Genomic DNA, 19,880 nt, shown 5'->3' with positions numbered 1-19,880 from the left:
TGTTTTGTGTCTTTCGAGGAATTTTTCCTTTTCATCAAATTTGTCTAATATGTTTGCATAAAATTGTCCATAATCATGTTTTATAATTCTTATAATTATTGTAGGGTCTGTAGTGATATCTCCTCTATCATTCTAGATTTTGTCAATTTGTGTCTCTTCTCTTTTTTCCCCTGCTCAGTTTAGCTCAGGGTTAGCAAACTACGGCACATGGAAGAAATCTGGCCTATGGCCTGTTTTTGTATTGCTCAGAAATTAGATTTTTTTTTTCATTTTTAAAGAGTTGTAAAACAGCAACAACAAAGAATATGAGAGATCATACATGGTTTTCAAAGCTTACAATATTTACTATCTGGCTCCTTACTGAAAAAGTCTTCCAACTTCAGGCTGGTCAAATCGATTGATATGTCAAGAAACTGGTTTTTAGTATCATTGATTTTTTTTTTCTGTTCTTTTTCTGCTTTCTATTTCATTGATTTCTGCTTTGCTATTTATTTCCTCCATTATACTTATTTTAAGATTGATTTTCGTTTCTTTTTCTAACTCCTTGAGTTCAAAGGTTATCTTACTGATTCTAGATTTTTACTTTTTTTGAATATAAGCATGTAAGTCTAAAGCTTCATCCAATAAAAGTTGTTATGCTGTGTTTTCATTTTCACTCAATTCAAGAAATTTTCTAATATGCCTAGTAATTTATTTTTGGCCCATGGATTATTTAAAAGTATATTGTTTTATTTCTAAATATTGGGAATTAGGTTGAAGAGGTTCCCTTCTATTGCTAGTTGGTGAGAGTGCTTTCTGTTATTTATTACTAGTTTAATTTTCTTTTAGTTGAAGAACATACTTTGTATGATTTCAGTCCTTTTAAGTTCCTTGAGATATCTTTATGGTTAAACTATAATCTATCCTATAAAATGTTCCATTTGGGGAGGCCTGGGTGGCTCAGCAGTTGAGCATCCACTTTTGGCTCAGGGCGTGGTCCCAGGATCCTGGGATAAAGTCCCACATCTGGCTCCCTGCAGGGACTCTGCTTCCCCCTCTGCCTGTGTCTCTGCCTCTCTCTCTCTATGTCTCTCATGAAAAATAAACAAAATCTTAAAAAAAAAAAAAAGTAAAATGTTACATGTGCATTTAAGAGGAATATATATTCTTTTATTGTTCAATGGAACTGTATACATGTTAGATCAGTTTGGCTTACAATGTTGTCAAGTCTATATCCTTACAGATTTTTCTGTTTAAGTGTTTTATCAATTGCTGAGAGAGGAATAATGGAATGTGTAACCATAAATGTTGAATTCAATTTCATATTTCAATTCATTTGTTTTTATTTTATATCATTTCAGGCTCTGCTATTATATGCATATATATTTGTAATTATTTCTTCTTGATGTATTGATTCTTTGATCATTCTGAAAACTTTCCTTTTTGTCTCTAGTAATATTACTTTTCTTAAGTTCAATTTTGTCTGATATTAAATAGCCTCTCCAGTTCTCTATGGGTATTGTTTCCATGGTACATCTTTTCTTTTTATTTTAATCTATTTGTGTGTATAAATATACAATATGTCTCTTAAAGATAGCATGTCATTGAATAATCCTTTTTCTATCCATTCTGATAATCTGTCTTTTGATCAGTGTTCAATCTCCATATTTAATGTTTTAATGATGAAGTTGGATTTCCACCTACCATATTGTCATTTACTTTCTATATATCTCATGTTACTTTTGCTCCTCTGTTTAATAAATAAATAAAATGTTATATTAAACTAATATTAGATTTACAGAAAAGTTGAAAGATAGTAGAAAGCATCTGTTATCTTTTTTTGTCTTCTGTTATGTTAAATATTTGTAGGTGTACCATTTTAATTATTTTATTTTTAGTTATTTATTGTGTATCTATTTTTAGTATTTGCTCTTGGAATTGCAATATGCATCTTCAATGTATCACATCTTCTTTGGATTATTACTGATTAATTCCAGTAATATATTGCACCTTCGCTCCAGTAGAACTCCATTTTTCTCTTCCTCTTTTTTTGCTATTATGATATATATTGCATTTATGTATGTTATAAATTTAATACAATGTCATAATTATTGCTTTAAGAAACCATACATTTATTAAAGAAATTAAGAAATAAAATCTTACATTTGCCCACATATTTACCATTTCTGGTGTTTTCTTTTCTTTTTCTTTTTCTTTTTTTTTTTTTTTTTTTCATTTCTGGTATTTTCTATGCATTCCTGCAGATTTGATTCCTTTCATCTCAAAGGATTTTCTTTTCTGTTTCTTGTAGATTAGGTCTCAGTTTTTGTATTTGTGAATGCCTTTATTTCACCTTCATTTTTAAAAATATTTTATTTATTTATTCATGAGAGACACAGAGAGAAAGGCAGAGACAGAGGCAGAGGGAGAAGCAGGCTCCATGCAGGGAGCCAGATGTGAGACTCGATCTCAGGACCCCGGGATCACGCCCTGAGCCAAATGCAGATGCTCAACCGCTGAGCCACCCAGGCATCTCTATTTCACCTTCATTTTTGAAAAAGAATTAAACTACATATAGAATTCTTGGTTGGCAGATGACTTTTAGCACTTTGAACATACAATTCCAAGACTTCTGCCTGCATTGTTTCTGTTGAACAGACGTTAATCTTTTCAATGGTGCACTATCTGTGAGGAGTTATTTTCTTTTGCTGCTTTCAAATTTCTTATTTTCTCTTGCTTAACAATGGAATGATTGGGTCCAGGTGGGAATTTCTTTGTGTTTTTCCTATCTGAGGGTTGTTTAACATCTTGGATCTCCAGATTATTGTTTTTAATTTAATTTGTGAAGATTTCAGCAATTTTTTTCAAAAACCCTTTTTCTTTCTCTTCTCATGTGTTTGATTTTGACTTATAGATTTCTGTGGTTCATTTGTCTTTGATATTTTTTCCTTCTGTTCTTCACATTGGATACTTTCCATTGACCAGTCTCTGAATTCACTCACCTTTCTGCCATCTGAAATCTGCTATGGAGCACATCTAGTGATTTTTTTTTCATTTTATTTTTCCAGCTTTAGAATTAACTTTTATTTTTTTTATACTTTCTTTTTCACTACTGTGATTCTCTGTTGAGTCATTGTTGTATTTTCTCTTAAATTTTTAAAACGTATTTATAATAGATGATTTGAAGTCTTTGTTAAATCCAAAATCTGGGCCCATTCAGAGTCACTTTCTATTGCTCTTTTTTCCTTAGTATGAGTGATACTTTCCTATTTTCAGTCTAGTAAAGTTTTAAACTGAATATTGTAGAAAATACAGTATAGCAATTCTAGATTCTGTTTTATTTTTCTCGAAGTTGTTACTGTAGTTCATCATTATCTAAATTTAAACCTTGGAATCTATCTTCCCTATGGTACATGGTAGATGTGTCTACTAAGTTTTTTGTTCTTATATTTGTTGCCTGCCTTTCCTAAGGGCTTCCCTATGTCTGTGTCGCTCTCTGGTTAACCAATACTTTAGGCAGTATTCAAACACCTCAAGTCTGTAAGGCTTACATCCTTTGCTGAGGGACCTGCGTGTGGGTTGGAGAAGGCATTCTAAGTAGCAATTAGACCTCGGGTCTCCCTGGACTTTCTTTTTTCACCTCAGGTCCATGGGTCAGCTCCAAGGTGAATAGTTTTCTAGTCACCCAGAGATATGTAAAGGGCTTATCTTAGCCCTTTTATAGTTCTCTTATTTCTAGCATTATCTTATTAAACTTCTAGTTGGCCCATTGCTTGGCCTAACAGTGTCCTCAATCTCAGGCTATTGAAGCTGCAAGTTTTTCTTTGTTAAAGAAACCAGACCTGGACAGTAGTCAAAGTGATACCAATAGATTTTATTCAGGAACTACTGCAATAGGGGAAATGAAACTTCTGTATCGACCTGGATTCAATTTCAAATACAACAAGGACAAGTCTCCACTTGATAAGGGGAGCAAGGGATGTGGATCAGTGAATTAAAAAATTACTGAGGAGCTATCAGGAATGGGGGGAGTAGTTTTTTGCCAAACTGACCTAAGATAATTCTTTCTGGAGGCAGGCCAGAGTGATCAGATATCACTTGGAGGATGGGAGGGGATGAGGAATTTGATCAGATATTGAGAGTGGTGGAGTCTCACTAAACTGGCTTAGCAGGACTTTTGCTAAAATTGTGCTATGCAGGCTTGAGGACAAGACCCAAATGTGAAGCCAAGGCTGAGAAAAATGCTTAGAGGAGGCTGACTACTGTTGGTCAAGGACAGTCTTTGTCACTTTCTCCTTCCTGGTTGAATCTGCCACTTCTTTGCCAACAAAATCGTAGGGGATGTTTACCCCAGCCCCCCACCCCAAGGTGTACTGCCTGACAACAAAGCAGTTGTTTTTTCAGCCAGTCTGACACTGGCCAATCTGCCATCCTTGCCAGTGGAACCATGGAGACCAGAGTATAGAAGCCGCGCCCATCAACAAAACCATAGACTACTACTCAAAACGTGAGCACTTCTTCAAGAATGTTTCTAAATTTGTTGTCTGCTTTTGTTTGAATTTCAGTCCCCTGAGATCGTTATTTCAGAGAGTTGTGTCTAGGTTTAGATACATTTTTCCAGACAGAAATTGCCAACATCTTTATGCCACCCACCATAAAGAGCCTTTGGAAGTCCCTCCAAAGGCTCTTGGTCAGGGTCTTTTACATATCACATTGTTTTATGAATAACCAAGTGGACAATACAGAAATAAGTGTTTTTAAACCTCTTTGGCAATAGAATTTTCTCTTATTTTTTCAGAGGCACACTGAAATATGTGTGTAGTGTTTTTTGAAGTGTAATGTGCAGAAGACTTACCTGCAGAGGCTTTTTTTTTTTCTCTCAAAGATTTTGTTTATTTCTTTTGAGAAAAGAGAAAGACAGAGAGAGAGAGCACAAATGGAGGGGAGGGATAGAAAGGGAGGGACAAGCAGACTCCCCACTAAACAGGGAGCCTGATGCAGGCTTGGTTGCTTGAGCCCAGGACCCTGAGAGCATGACCTGAGCTGAAGACAGATGCTTAACCTACCGAGCCACCCAGACACCCCCTGCAGAGGCTGTTAAAAATACAGATTTCTGGTTCCTGTCTCAGAGATTCTGGTTTCATAGGTCTGGGATGAGTGTGTGCAACTCCATACGATTGTCTGAAGACCACACTGGCACCTTGGTCTGTAGATTGGTCCAGTTCTTAAGGTTCCTGATCCTCTCCACAAAAAGCATTTACTTTGTTTCTCATAGGGTTTAAAGAGACTGATATAGGAGAGATAGTCCTGTGTGTTCATCATATCTATTTTTATGTCCTTCCTTGATGGGAACACATAAAACTGTACCCAGCCCCTTGTAGTTGGGAGGGGCCTGTGTGTCTAGATCTGGCCAAAGGTTCATGCACAAAAGTGATGAGTAGATGGCTTCCCAGCCACAGCAGCAAGAAGCCCGTGTCCTCTGTGCCCCCTCCGGTGGTGGGGGTGGGCCTTGGTGGAGACGCAGAGCTACAGGTGTAGTAGTCTTGATCCCTGAATCTCTCACGGACAACAGCTGCCCCTGGACAGTGAAGGACTTTGAGTAGACAAGAAATAGCTTTTAAGTGCTAAGCCGTTGAGGTTTGGAGTTGTTCATTACTACATCATGAACCTAGCCCAGTCTGACTTAGGGTTACGGGAAGGGCAACCGTGAAATCAACTTCTGAAATAGCTCAAAGGATTGAGGGGGAAAATTGCTATTAAGAGGAAACCTACACTCTCAAAAATGAATGATTGGCAAACCCTGGTGTCATTTGATCTGCTCCTTCCGCATAAGGTAATATTCACAATCCGCACGCCTTTCCTGCAGTTGTTAAGGTCTTACTTTATAAGTGGAAAACAATGTCGTCGACCTAATCTAAAGGACAGATAGAATAAAATGTCAATTAACTAGAGCTGATGTATCCAGAAACGTCGCTAGTAAAACTATTTTCAACAATCAGGGCGGAGACAAGAGTCTTCCTGTTGTAATCTTCAATGAAGTAGCATATTTTGTTAATTAGAATCCACAGCCTAAACCCTGAGCCTTCTCATTATTTGAGGTTTTATATGCAGTGATTTTAACAATATACAAACAGAAAGGAGGAAGGAAATGGACAGTGTACTTCATAAGAGAAAAAATAAACAAAATTAGTAAAATTGCTTTCAGCAGGAAAATATTTAAAGTTCTATAGCTAGGAAAAATACCAGCTGAAATAAATGTAGCCGGTTATATTTTATCTTTAAGCACTATTAGCCTAAAAGATTCATGGCTTTCTCAAGTATGCGTCCCAGCACTTGCAGACCCCCACCGACCTGCCGACCCCCACCCTGATTCCAAACCAGTCTGTCCTTCACCTGCCCTCACCCCCATTCCCTTGCATCAGAAAAGAAAATACGGTGCATGTGTGTCCTATCACTGAATTCATAATCGGAAAGCATGTTGGTTTTAGGTTGGAGGAAATGAAAAGCTAGCTTGCAGCTCATGGAAAACACTGTGAACCCATTTCGTGATAACAGATACACTAGGAAAGTGAAATTGTCAACCTTTCCTGCTTTGCCTTTATTAACTTTGACATTTGCATGAAAATTGAATCCTGGTTTCCTGGGGGCTCATCTGCTCCTGCAGCTTCCTCCTTACCTGAAGGCTTAATCCTCTGTTGGTGACATGATAATCAGGTCTCCAGCAAGCAATTATGATGTCACAAAGAGGCAATTACCACTTCAGGTGAAAAAATAAACAGCCCACACAGATGATCACTTGAAGTCTTCATGATTATCTTAATGCAATGTTTCCTTGTAAATACTTAACTTCATATGAGAAAATGACTGTATACCCAGAAAAAAGAACCCACAAAGTAATGATAAATGTTTGCGTTCTAGGTCCTGAGCCAAATATTAGTACAGGTGCCCTAAGTCCTTACTTACCAGCTCTCAGAGTATCGTCTCCCTTCCTCTGATGCCCACTACAGAGTTTACTGAACTGCACCCCCATAGAGATCATCTGTTGGACTAAATTCTCCTCTTCTTTCAAAGCCAAATTGAACAAAGTTGGGATAATGCCATGGAATAATACCATTAGGAAAAAAATTTGCTGTACAAAAATTAGACAATATATATAAGCAAAAAGAAGGCAATAAAAAAATCATCTAGAATCCTACCATCAGGAAAAAACAATACTTTTGGTTTCAGTGGTTTTTTTTTTGTGTGTGTGTGTGTGTGTTTTTAAAGATTTTACTTATTTATTTGAGAAAGAAAGGAAGATCAGGAGCAGGAGGGACGGGCTGAGGAAGAAGCAGACTCTCTGCTGAGCAGGGAGCCTGATGCAGAACTCAATTCCAGGACCCCAGCATCATGAACTGAGCCTAAGGCAGACACTTAACCGACTGAGACACCCAGGGGACATGGTTCCAGTCTTTTTTTCTTCAGTGTGTTGGGGTGTGTGTGTGTGTGTGTGTGTGTGTGTATTTTGTTTTTTAAGAATTAAATCACTAAGTGGCAATCAGCTCTTTCATTTTACTATGTTATCATTGAATGTCTTTGTATTGTAATATTATGTTTTGAGTAAAGGAAACCAATAGTCTTTTTTTTTAAGATTTTATTTATTTATTCATGAGAGGCACACACACACAGAGAGAGAGAGGCAGAGACACAGACAGAGGGAGAAGCAGGCTCCATGCAGGGAGCCTGCTGTGGGACTTGATCCTAGATCCCAGAATCAGGCCCTGAGCCGAAGGCAGATGCTCGACCACTGAGCCACCCAGGCGTCCTCCAATAGTCTTAATATTCAGAAGTAATCTAGACAGGCCAGTTTTCAATGTGACTAAAGAGACAATGTTTGCATTTGGCCAGCCAGAGTGTTAAATTTACTTGACAGCCAACTTGGCTGATGATTGGGCAACTGGTTGCCAGGAGTGTCCAACAGTGATAACCCATCAAGTGGGACAGTGCGAAGTAAAGAGGGTCATTTATGCCAAGACCATCTGCAAAGTGCTTGTGGCTTAGACTGCTGAAGTCCTAACAGTAAATTCTATTCATCAAATTGCTATAAGCCCCTGTCCTCTGTAAGTGTTCTCTTTTCTAATACACAGTAATAATGTTTTAAATTGTCAACCTGAAAAGGCTTCCATACATGGTGACTTCCCTTTAGAATCCAAATAACTTAGAGGGAGTCTCCTCTACAAAACTATCTGTAGATACTCAAGAGTTAGTGCTAAAAAGTGGAGAATGTTGCCTCCAAGAAATGATCCCCCAACTCTTTCAGATCTTCCTACCATCCTGAAGCTGTCTGATTCAGTAGGACTCTGGCAGAGGAAGTGTCAATGCCTGCCACAGGAAGAATGCCATGGAATGGAAGGAAGAGGAGAGAGAAGAGGCCACTCAGGCATGGTTTCCAAAACATGGTTTCCTAGGGGCAGAAAACTGGAGTTAAAACCTTAAGGAGTAAGGGGCAATGGTATGGTTGCAGGAGGTAGATGAACTACAGAAGAAAGGAAATTAATAAAAGTGCTGCTGTGCAAAATAAATGGAAACTCCTTTGATATTTTGTGAAGGAAGTGGGGGAAAACCTGAAATTAGTTTTAATACAGCTCAATATAATATACAGTAATCAAAGCATTTCTTTGAATATAGGGTTGAAATGAGACTGGGCCATGTGGAACCTTGGTGTATATTTAGGTTTCTTGAGTAGAGAACGTAACGCATGCCTGCAATGGGTCCGTGCAGACACATAAAGGCTTTATTATAGCAGATGTCAATTTTCTTGTTGTTACTTGCTCACAATTCTATCACCTCTACTAGACTCTGACCTAAAGCAAAGTCCTTTTGTTATTGATGAATCTCCTCCATAAGCACATGTATTAATTAGGATAGTCCCAGGTGGCTATCCCAAAATACAGAGACTTCCTAACACATGGTGATATAGTGTCTTAGACAAGTTTAAAGTTTACTACTCTTTCACATATTTGTCAGGAGGGAGGAGGGAGCTGGTCCAGAGCTGGTTGGATGGCTCTGTCATCTTCAAAATATAGCTCTTACCTTAGGGTCCAAGGTGGTTTCTTCAGCTCTTGCCATCACATGCATGTCTGAGCCAGCAATAAAAAAAGAGGAAGGGAATACTCCTCTTAGTATTCTTTTGAAGTAGGCTCCACCCAGTGTGGAGCCCAGCGTGGAACCCAACATGGAACTTGAAGTCACAATCCTGAGACCAAGACCTGAGCTGAGACCAAGAGTTGGACACAGGGCAGCCCTGGTGGCGCAGCGCTTTAGCGCCGCCTGCAGCCCAGGGTGTGGTCCTGGAGACCCGGAATCGAATCTTGTGTTGGGCTCCCTGCATAGAGCCTGTTTCTCCTTCTGCCTGTGTCTCTGCCTCTCTCTCTGTGTGTGTCTTTCATGAATGAATAAATAAAATCTTAAAAAAAAAAGAGTTGGACACAGCTGACTGAGCCACCCAGGCGACCCACTGCTCTTATTTTAAAGACACATCCCACCTCCTCTTTCATGTAACTTAGTTACATGGCTCAACTGCACTCAACTGCAAGGTAGGCTGGGAAATGTCACTTTTCACTGTGTGACCAAGTGGCCAGCTAGAACTTGAATACCGTAGAAGAAAGAGCAGATATTGGAGGGATGACTATGCATCTTCCAGAGTATGTTGCAAGTCCTACTTTTCCACAATGCCCTCCCCACCTCTTTCCTCATTGACTACTCTGTTCTGAGTTCTTGTCCATTCCACCCATCTCACCCCAGCCTAAGTTCCTCACTCGGGGCAACTCTTCCCTATATCACATATAAGGGTTTTATCCCTCAACCTCTGTCTTGTCAACTATACCACAGTTTGCTTCAAAGGCTCTTAATGTAATGTATTGCACAATCATCTCTTTTGACTACTCCTCAGTACTTAACACAGCACTCAGCACCAAAAAGCACTCAAAAGACACTTGTTAACTCAGATATTGAGGATATTAACAGAACCTCTACCAGAGCGTGAAGCATTTTAAGGAAACTGAGTTGAATTACGTACATAAATTTTTCTAAGTGTGTTTTCCTTCTCCTTGGAGGTGACTTTTTGGATCAGTGAAGACAGGCTCTTTGGTTTTAGGGCATTCATTCTACAGCTCTGACTGTAATCGTTTTAGCACTGGGAATTATTTCTGGTGGCCAGACATTAAGAGACTAATCCAATTATGTTTCCAGATGTGACGATATGTACCTGCCTGTATCGAGTTTGCCTTAGGTATTAGCAATCGATTTTTCCAAATGAATTAACTCAGGCAGACATTGCTAACCTCAAATTTCATATGGTGGAGCCACAAGGGAATTATTTTTACATTCCTTTTATTCTTTAGAAGCAGAAAAAAATTTTCACTTTGATTTTTCAAATCTCCAGTGAAAGCCTGCTCTGAATTTCAGAGGAATTTCTGATGAATGTATGTGCTCCCTTTTTCTATAATCCATTTGGGGTTGTAGAGTTTTTGAATTAGATAATAATTATCCAGAAAAGGACCATCGGAGGTGACATTTTTCCCGTATGCCAGGTCTAGTGTGCTAGCTGAGGTCCTACCTTGGGCAGACATGGTGGAGTGAAATCAACAGCAGCCTACAACAACTGCTTAGTAATTTTAGTTACACCTTTACTAGCAGGGGGGGAGCTTGGGAAAGCAACCTAACCTCCCTGAGCCTTACTTTCCTTCCTTATAAAGATTCGATAGCAATATCTACCTTATTTTCTGGGTTAAATAAGGTAAAATATGTGTAAACCCAAACCCAAGCATAAAATGGTCCTGAATTTTCCAATCACTAACTACCCCTAATTATGTAATATTGAATCCCCTTTTCAAGCTAGATCATACCTTTATTAATGACGTCTTGAGAAGATTCTATAATTTGGGAGTCACTTCCCATTATAAAAATTTAGTTCAGCTTCGAGGTAACGCTTAATCATATAACTGTTTCCAAACACTCTTCCCCCAGCACAAATGTGACCTGTGTCTCTAGGATTCAGGGGGTGGATTGAGGAGTTGGGGGGACTGGTCTTTGTTCCTTCACTTCGTGGACAGGGTTGCAGAGGAGATAGCCTGGCATGGCTCCCACGTGGTCTGGCTCTGTTTGCTGTTACATATGGATGATGAGTGTGCTTTCCTGGGAGGTGGTCCTGAGCTTTACCTGGCACCTCCAGGAGTCCTATGGGACTCTCTTGGCCACCTTCCCTGGCTCACCCCCAACTCCCACTTTCAGTTGGTTGTCCCATTCCTTGACCATAGCCGTGAGCTCACTTCATTTCAGGGCAGTCAACACTTCCTCCTCCCGACTCTCTGGCCGTGGTGCTCCTTGTGTGTTGCATCTCCTTCCCTTTGAAGTTAATTTGTCCTGTATAACCTGGGAGAGGACAAATCTTTCCTAATATGACTTAAAATCCAGAAGCTTATATAGTAAAAGGGGGATATATTTGATGCTATACATTTTTTCTTAAAAAAAATGGAACTCCAGGCAAATCAAAAAGACAAATGACAAATGGAGACAACACTCACAATGTCAGGCAAAGGATCATCTCTAGTATATAAGGGGCTTCTCAATACGGAGGAGAAAAGATCTCTAGGTTTGGTGAACTCTATAGAAAAGTGAGCTGGAGAAGGGAAACCAGTAAAATCTATAGAGTCAACAAGCCTCACTTAATCATATTAGCCAGACCCCAAAGGTGAGTTATGACAATGAGTGTGGAGAAGCACACTCTCGTGTATGACTTACAGAGATGAAAGCTGACTTTAGCAATATCTAATAAAATTCCCTACACATTTGCCTTTTAAGCCAGAAACACTACTTCTGGGAACCTATTCTGAAAATACACTGGCAAAAAAAAATAACAAAACACAAAGAGACATATGTGTGGTAGTCTCACAGCAGCTTTCTTTGAGGTGGACACATTTGGGGACTGGTGGGGTACCATACAGCTTTCAGAAGAAAGAGGAACACCTCGAAATAGTGTCAGGCTATGATCTCCAGGATATATTATTAAATATACAAAGCAAGCAGAAGAAAGCAAATATGATATGCTACTACTTACCTAAGAAAGGGGGATGTAAATATTTATTCTGATAAAATGGAAGGATAAATTGCATAATGAATATACTGACTTGCCCTTAGCAGGAGAGAGAAAAAGGTGGAGAAAACAAAGAAGCTTGACTTGTCTCAAAATATTTGTATTTAATAAAAGAGTTGCAAATTAGGGCCCCCTGGGTGGCTCAGTGGGTTAAGTATCTGCCTTCTGCTCAGGTCATGATTCCGGGGTCCTGGAATCGAGCCCCATGTTGGGTTCCCTGTGCCGTGGAGAGTCTGCTTCTCTCTCTGCTCCGTCTCCTGCTTGTGCTCTTTCTCTCTCTCGCTGAAATAAATAAATAAAATCTTTAAAAAAAAGAGAAAGATACAAATTAAAAAATCAAAGAAAACTCAGAGAGACTAATTTTGTATTTTTTCTTAAAAAAAAAGAGGAAAAATACTTACTCCCCACATCCTCCTAAAACCTGACTTTAATGACAACGTAGTAATTTATTACAGAGATAACCACCATTTCTTTAACAAGCCAAACTTTGTTCCAGAAGTATCTCGCATGGTGGCGAGACACTCAGCATGGCATTAGAAATTCTAGGTTCTGGGCCAGCTTCCAGATTCCAGTAGATGGGGCCACGTGGTATCGCTGAGGTTGGAATCTTTGATATGCCAACATGGCCATGGATATGGCTCAACCTCATAGCTATTAGCCTTGTGACCCTGGGTGAGCTGTGACCTCCATCACCTTTCCCGAAAAACCCAGGAGAGCTTGGGCCAGGCTCAGGGAGAGTTGTAAGATCAAAGGCAAGCCTGGCAACAGGAGTTTGGTGAGCTATTGTTCCGGCCCACAGGGGAGCTGCGGGGAGCAATGAGAAGGTGTGAGTGTGGATCCTTTTATAGCTCCCTGCAGAACAATGCCAAAAATAAGGCTGAGCTCCATTCCCCAACTGTGCCAGGGCTACGGGCGTGTTCTAAATTAGACCAGTTGTGCAGACAGACCTCTTTGCAGTGCTAATTTGCAATTAAAAGATATTCTCATGGAATGAAATTCTAATTTTTTAATGTAGTGCTGTTCAAAGAGGATCCTTGGAGTTCTATCTGCCACTGTGAATGATTTTCTCCCCTTTAGAGTGGTCTGTGCACTTGTCACGTTTGAGAAGGGCAGGCTGGAAGATTTAGAGCCTCCCGGGCGGGCTGCAACTTCAGCAGAGGTTGCTCTGAGCCTCCACAGGGATGGGAAATTGCCTTTTGGGACCCCTGCCAGGCCCTCTGGGGAACGGGAACAGCCCTCCTCAAGTGTAGATATGGTTGTGCGGTGAGCCAGGGGACCCGAAAATACAAAGAGAAAGTCAGTGGCTTCACTTCACTTTCAGGAAGGCCGTGTACTCCACTCGGTAAATTAGGAGGTACGGGTGAGATGGGTTTGAGAAGTGAGTGAGCTGTTTCAATTGGGCCATTTAGGATCCTGACTGGAAATTAAAGCTGTATGTGCTGCCTCCAACCACAGTGGGTGGAGGGGGGGGTGCTACTGGCCGCCTAGCACAGCTCCCAAATGTTTACAGTACTTGATAATGCTTGCTCGCATCAAGACAAGGGCAATAAAATGTGAATTAGATGGAGATGAATGTGCCACAGAGGCAGGAAGAAATCCTCAAGCAGATGTATGTGGAAATTAATGGTGTGGTGATAACAGATCTCAGTGCCCCACACAGCAATGGGTCTGAGAAGAGGGCCCCTGACGACTATTTTACAGATGAGGGGAGCCTCCTGGGACGGCAAGGAAATGGGGGAGTAAACACTTTTGGATTCAGCGCACATGATGCATATGAAGGGGCGCCTCCAGCTTGATTCAGGAATGCACTTTCATGTGTGTTGTCATCAGGTTTTCTATGAAAGGTTCAATATTCTTGAAATACTCCTCCTTCTGCTTTTGCCTCTTTTTCTCTCTGTGCTCCTCCCGCATTTGCTCCTCCTTCAGGAAAAGAACCAGGCTAACTTAGGTGGAGGAAGAATCATCGCATTCAACCCAAAGGACTTGTTGCAGAAGGACGTGTTTCTCAAAGTCAGCTCCTGACCCTTCATCTGGGTCTGGACATTCTCAGCAGGGTTTTATTTACTTATTCACTCATTCATTCATTCATCCATTTATTCATTCATGAGAAACACAAAGAAAGGAGTAGAGACATAGGCAGAGGGAGAAGAAGGCTCCCTGCAGGGAGCCCGATGTGGCACTGGATCCCAGGACCCTGGGATCATGACCTGAGCTGAAGGCAGACGCTCAACCACTGAGCCACTCAGGCGCCCCTCACAGCAAGGTTTTAAAGGACAGTTGTGTAGACAACATGAAAGCAGCTCAAGCCCTTAGCCTGGATGCTCCGGAAGGCTTGTGATTGACTTTTAAAAAGCCTTGTTTACATTAAAGGAGAATAAGATGAGAATGATAGTACTTTGGTGATTGTGACAAAATTGTAAAATTAAGAAGTGACACCAAAATACAAATTCTATAAAATTGAGCATAAATTTCATGGTGGATAATGTGGTGCAGTGAAGTGCAAAGAACAGCTGGATTTGGCTTTTGGAGAGCTGGGTTCAGTTTCTAGCTAGACTACTAATTAGCCAAGAAAATTTTGCAAGTTACTATTGGTCTGTGAGCTCTTCCAGTCTCATATTTTTCCTCCTGTAGACATAATCAGCCATTTTACTAAGGAATCCTTGTTTTAATGCAGAATGATACTTAGAAACTACAATATGGGCACGAAGAGTGCTCACTGCTACTGGTACATCATTGCTTCTAAATCTTTTCAATGGAAAAAGATACATAATATATTTTTAAAAATCATGAATGCATATCAATACCTTCAAATAAATTCAATACCACAGAGTTCTTCCCCCTTCCATTCCATATTTGTGCTTTCCTTCTTCCATGTGAAGATCCTGAAACATCACTATATTTACCTTATATTTGCTCTATTCTCTGACATACTCAAAATATTTCAGAATTGTTTCATCAAAACCATCACCACCAATAGAACTGCTAAGTCAAGATTTCTTGCAGATCTTTTGCCTGGAGAATATCTCAGTAAGTGTGTTTGCTTAGAGGACTCCATTCAAGTTATGTAAGCTATTTCTTTTTTCTATGTACTTCTGTTACCAATAATCATTTATCTGTGTTTGACCAGCTTTAGAATACGTTTTTAAAAAATTTTACTTAATATTATTTTTGTATGTGTAAAACGTTTACACACTTCAGAAGTCAGAACTATGTAAAAAGTAATATTTATTTCCATCCTTATCCATTACATCCTGATCTTATTTGACACCAAGTTTTATTGGTTCTGATTTAATCTTCCTGTGATCTTTTTTATTTAAAAAAAAAAGCAAATACATAACTATTTGCTTATTTCCCCTTCTTTTATGCACAAAGCATACGATGCTATTTAAATGTTCTATCTTGCTTTTTTCACTTAATGTGTTTTAAAAATCATTTCACATTTGTTTTTTGTTCAAACACGAAATGGGAGTCTTTGGCATTCACTTTTTGCAGCTGGGTAGCATTCCTTTATGCATCTGTACCCTAGCTTATTCAATCAGTTCTTGAAAGGAGGACATTTAAGTCATTGCCAATATTTTGCTCTTATAAATAATTGCATAATGAATAATCACAGAAGTGTGTTGTTTTGTGTTGGTGGAGGTGTATTCTCAACATAAGTTCCTAGAGGTGGGATTGCTCGGTCAAAAAGTAAATGTATATGGAGCTCTGTTAGACATTGCCACATTCCCCTCCCTAGTGGTCATCCCATTTTGTCCTCTGTCCAGAATATATCAGAACTGTGGCCTCGCTGCCTTGCTAACAGAATTTGTTGTACTTTTGCACCTTTGCTGATCTGGACAGATGAAAAATGGTAACTCAGGATAGGTTAAATTGCATAACTCTTACTATGATTGAAGTTGATCCTCTTTCATGTGCTTCGAGGTCATATATATGCCTTTTTTGTTCCAATTTTAGTATACATACTGCAAAAGCCAACACTATGCTTTTGCATATATAAACTGTTCATGTCTTTTGCTAATATTTCTATTTGATGTTTATTCTTTTTCTCCTGCTCTGCTTCTGAGAGCTCTTTATTTATTATGGGGATTAGTCTTTTATTTGTGATGAATGTGGCAAATATTCTCCTTCCATTTCTTATTTGTTTTTTTACTTTGCTTATGGTATTTTCTTATGCAGTCAAAGTTATTACCAGGTTATAAAGGAATTTCTCTTTCATTTTTTAAATATTTAGGTCTTTGATTTATTTGAAGTTTATCCTATTGTCACATATGAAATAAAGAACAACATTTTTTTCCAAATGTCCATCCAGTCATCCTAACAGAATGTATTAAGAAGGCCAGTTTGCGTAGAACTACCATATGGTTCAGCAATTCTGCTTTTGTGTATATATACAAACGAAATAAAATCACTATCTCAAAGAGACATCAGTACCCTTGTTCACTGCTGCCTTATTTACAATAGCCAAGACATGGAAACAACCTAAGTGTTCCTCAAAAGATAAATGGATAAAAATAACAGGATACACACACACACACACACACACACACACACACAGAGGAATATTATTCAGCCTTAAAGAAAAAAAGGAAATCTTGCCATTGATAACATGGATGGAACTTGAGGGGATTACGCTAAGTGAAATGAATCAGATGGAGAAAGACAAATACAGCATTATCTCACTTATGTGTGGAATCTAAAAAAACTCAAACTTGTAGAAACAGAGAATAAATTGGTGGTTGCCAGAGGTGAGGTTTGGGGTAGAGGAAATGGGTGAAGGTATCAAAAGGTACAAATTCCCAGGTATAAGATACATAAGTCCTGAGGATGTAATATACAACATGGTGACCCTTGTTAACAACATTCTATTGCATATTTAGAAGTTACTAAGAGTATAGGTCTTAAAAAGCCCTCATTATAAGGAAAAAAATATAGCTATATAAGATGATAGATGTTAACCAAACTTTTTGTGGTAGTCATTTCTCAATATATACATATATCAGTTCATTATATTGTATACTTTAAACATATACACTGTACACGTCAATTGTATCTCAATAAAACTGGGAGAAATTTTTTTTAATGGTCTATCAAGGGGGCACATGGGTGGCTTAGTCAGTTGGGCATCCACCTCTTGGTTTTGGCTCAAGATGTGCTCTCATGGGTCATGGAATCAAGCCCTGCATCAGGCTCTGTGCTCAGGGGGGGAGTCTGCTTGAGATTCTCTGCCTCTGCCCCTCCTTTCATGTGCATGTACTCTCTCTCTAAAATAAATAAATCTTTAAAAAAATAAAAATGATTTATCTTTTTTTCCAGTAATTGTAGGTGCCACATTTATCACATAGTGACTTTCCAAGTGTATTTTGGTCTATATCTGGACTTTCTGTTCTGTTCCTTTGGTCTATCTATCCACATTACTGTTCTGTTTTAATTATAGAGGCTTAATGAAATGTTTTGATGTTTGATAAGGCTAGTCCCTTGTAGGGAAGGTTTTATTTCTATGGTGGCTTGGGAATTCCACTGGCGTTTAGCAGGTAGGGGGCCTATGATGCTCTCTACCTTGTGAAGCATTGACTGTCCTACACAGTGATGAAGCACCTGGCATCTTGCACAACCTTCAGACATCATTGGATAACATCACTGGATAGCATGTAGATGAAAATCTACTTCTAATGATCTAAGCTTGGAAACTAGCTTTGATTCACATATACACACAAAGATGGGGGGTTTTTTTGGTGGTTTAATGTACACTGTATATTCCAGATTTTATACTTTTATTTTATCAAGCATCATCAGGATTTTGGGAAAATTCTGTCACTGCTGGCAATTCTGTGTGAAGTGTTTGAGTCACCAACACAACCCACTTGAATCACTTTGTAGCAATAGCTGCCATCTTTGGGAGTAGCTTTATTTGGGTGCAGGTATCTGACTACATGTTTTTTTTTTTTAAACCATAAATGTCTCCTCATTTCTCCTTTTCATGAATTTCTTGAATTATGTTGATTTTTAATAGTTATGTATGAAGATAGCATATAAACTATAAATTTCATTTCAGAATACTTTATAAATTTTGTTATATGTAAAGGTTTGGAATCTTTCGGGGTGGAGAACCAAGCCTAGACCTGAATCCATCCAGGTTCAGTTATTCATCCCTGCCTACCATGATTACTGCAGGGCCATTGGAAAAGGCTGGGGGAATGTTTGCCAACCCATCAGTGGTGCTTGGAAGTTCAGTTCAGACACATTCTCATCTGATGATGACACAATGGCTTCTTTTTTGGTAACAGGAACAATGTCTTTTTCAGGCTGTAGTAAAAGATGTAAGAGATAAGGACATAATTCATAACCCAATTCCAGTTCCTTTTGCAAGGTAAACACTTTTCAGTTTGGTGGGTGTTCTCTCATACTTTCACTCTTTCAGTATTTTCCATGCCTTTGCAAATGTGTGCATTGGGAGGGGGTGTAGTGTATGTTTGCAGAGAGAATGCCGTCTAGAATATGGCTCAAATGATATTCACTGACACCTTCATATAGATAGATACTAGATACTAAAAATATGATCAGAACATGGCCCCTGCCCTCAAGGAGCTTACAAGTGGAGCAAAACACCAATATCAGGTAGAAAGCAATGGATCAGAAGATACTAAGGTGCCAAATGCAAAGGAGAGTCTGAGGGAGAGATTAGAAGAGAGAGAGAGAGATAGCTCACCCAGAGAGGGGTGGCATTCAACCAATGTCAAAAGGCAATGTCACGGGTTAAATGTGACCCCCCTCCATGTTCTAATTCCTGGAACTTGTGGGTGTGACCCTATTTGGAAAAAGAGTCTTTTTTTTTTTTTTTTTTTCCCGGAAGGTTTCACATACAGTGTGGAGCCCAATGTGGGGCTTGAACTCACAACCCTGAGATCAAGACCTGATCTGAGATCAAGAGTCAGAGGCTCAATCAACTAAGCCACCCAGAGGCCCCAGTAAAGGAGTCTTAAAGGTGTAATAAAGTCCAGGATTTTATTTTATTTTATTTTTTATTTTTTAAAGATTTTATTTATTTATTCATGAGAGAGAGAGAGGCAGAGACATAGGCAGAGGTAGAAGCAGGCTCCATGTCGGGAGCCTGACGTGGGATTTGATCCTGGGTCTCCAGGATCATGCCCTGGGCTGAAGGCAGGCACTTAACCGCTGAGCCACCCAGGAATCCCAAGTCCAGGATTTTAAAGTAAAGAGATCATTCTGGATTATCTGGATGGGCCTTAAATTCAATGGCAAATGCCTTTCTGAGAAACAGAAAAGAAAGGGCTCCTGGGTGGCTCAGTGATTGAGCATCTGCCTTTGGCTCAGGTCATGATTCCAGGGTCCTGGGTTGGAGCCCACATCGGGCTCGCTGCATGGAGCCTGCTTCTCCCTCTGCCTATGTCTCTCTGCCTCTCTGTGTCTCTCATGAATAAATAAATAAAATCTTTTTTTTTTTTTTTAAAGAAAAACAGAAAAGAAGACACAGAAACAGAGAAGAAGACTGAGTGAAGACACAGACAGAGATTGGAGTGGATTTAGCCATTAGCCAAGGAGCTGCCAAGGACTGGTGCCAGCAGCCACCAGAGCTGGATGAGCAAGGAAAGGTTCCCCACCAGAGCCTCCACAGCAAGCGCAGCCCTGCTGGAACCTTGTTTTCAGGCTTCTGGTCTCCAGACTGTGAGAGAAAAGTTTTCTGTTGGTTTAAACCACCTAGTGTGGTAATTTTTATAGCAGCTGCAGGAAACTAAAATGGCGAAATTGG

The 19,880-nt window shown here is 39.4% G+C and overlaps 1 long non-coding RNA gene across 1 annotated transcript in view; it reads left to right on the top strand.

The window, feature by feature from the left end:
- Positions 1–8,501, top strand: part of LOC112675112 (uncharacterized) — a 29,964-nt gene extending 21,463 nt beyond the window's left edge. The window contains exon 9 of the long non-coding RNA XR_007413531.1: positions 8,279–8,501. This is a non-coding gene — a long non-coding RNA (uncharacterized LOC112675112). The remainder of the gene's footprint in view (positions 1–8,278) is intronic.
- The last annotated feature ends 11,379 nt before the right edge of the window (positions 8,502–19,880 follow it).

Source organism: Canis lupus, chromosome 10 (assembly GCF_003254725.2).
Source record: "Canis lupus dingo isolate Sandy chromosome 10, ASM325472v2, whole genome shotgun sequence".
Taxonomy (NCBI): Eukaryota; Metazoa; Chordata; class Mammalia; order Carnivora; family Canidae; genus Canis; species Canis lupus.
The sequence above is the reverse complement of the archived record's forward strand: the minus strand, read 5'-3'. Positions and strand labels throughout refer to the sequence as shown.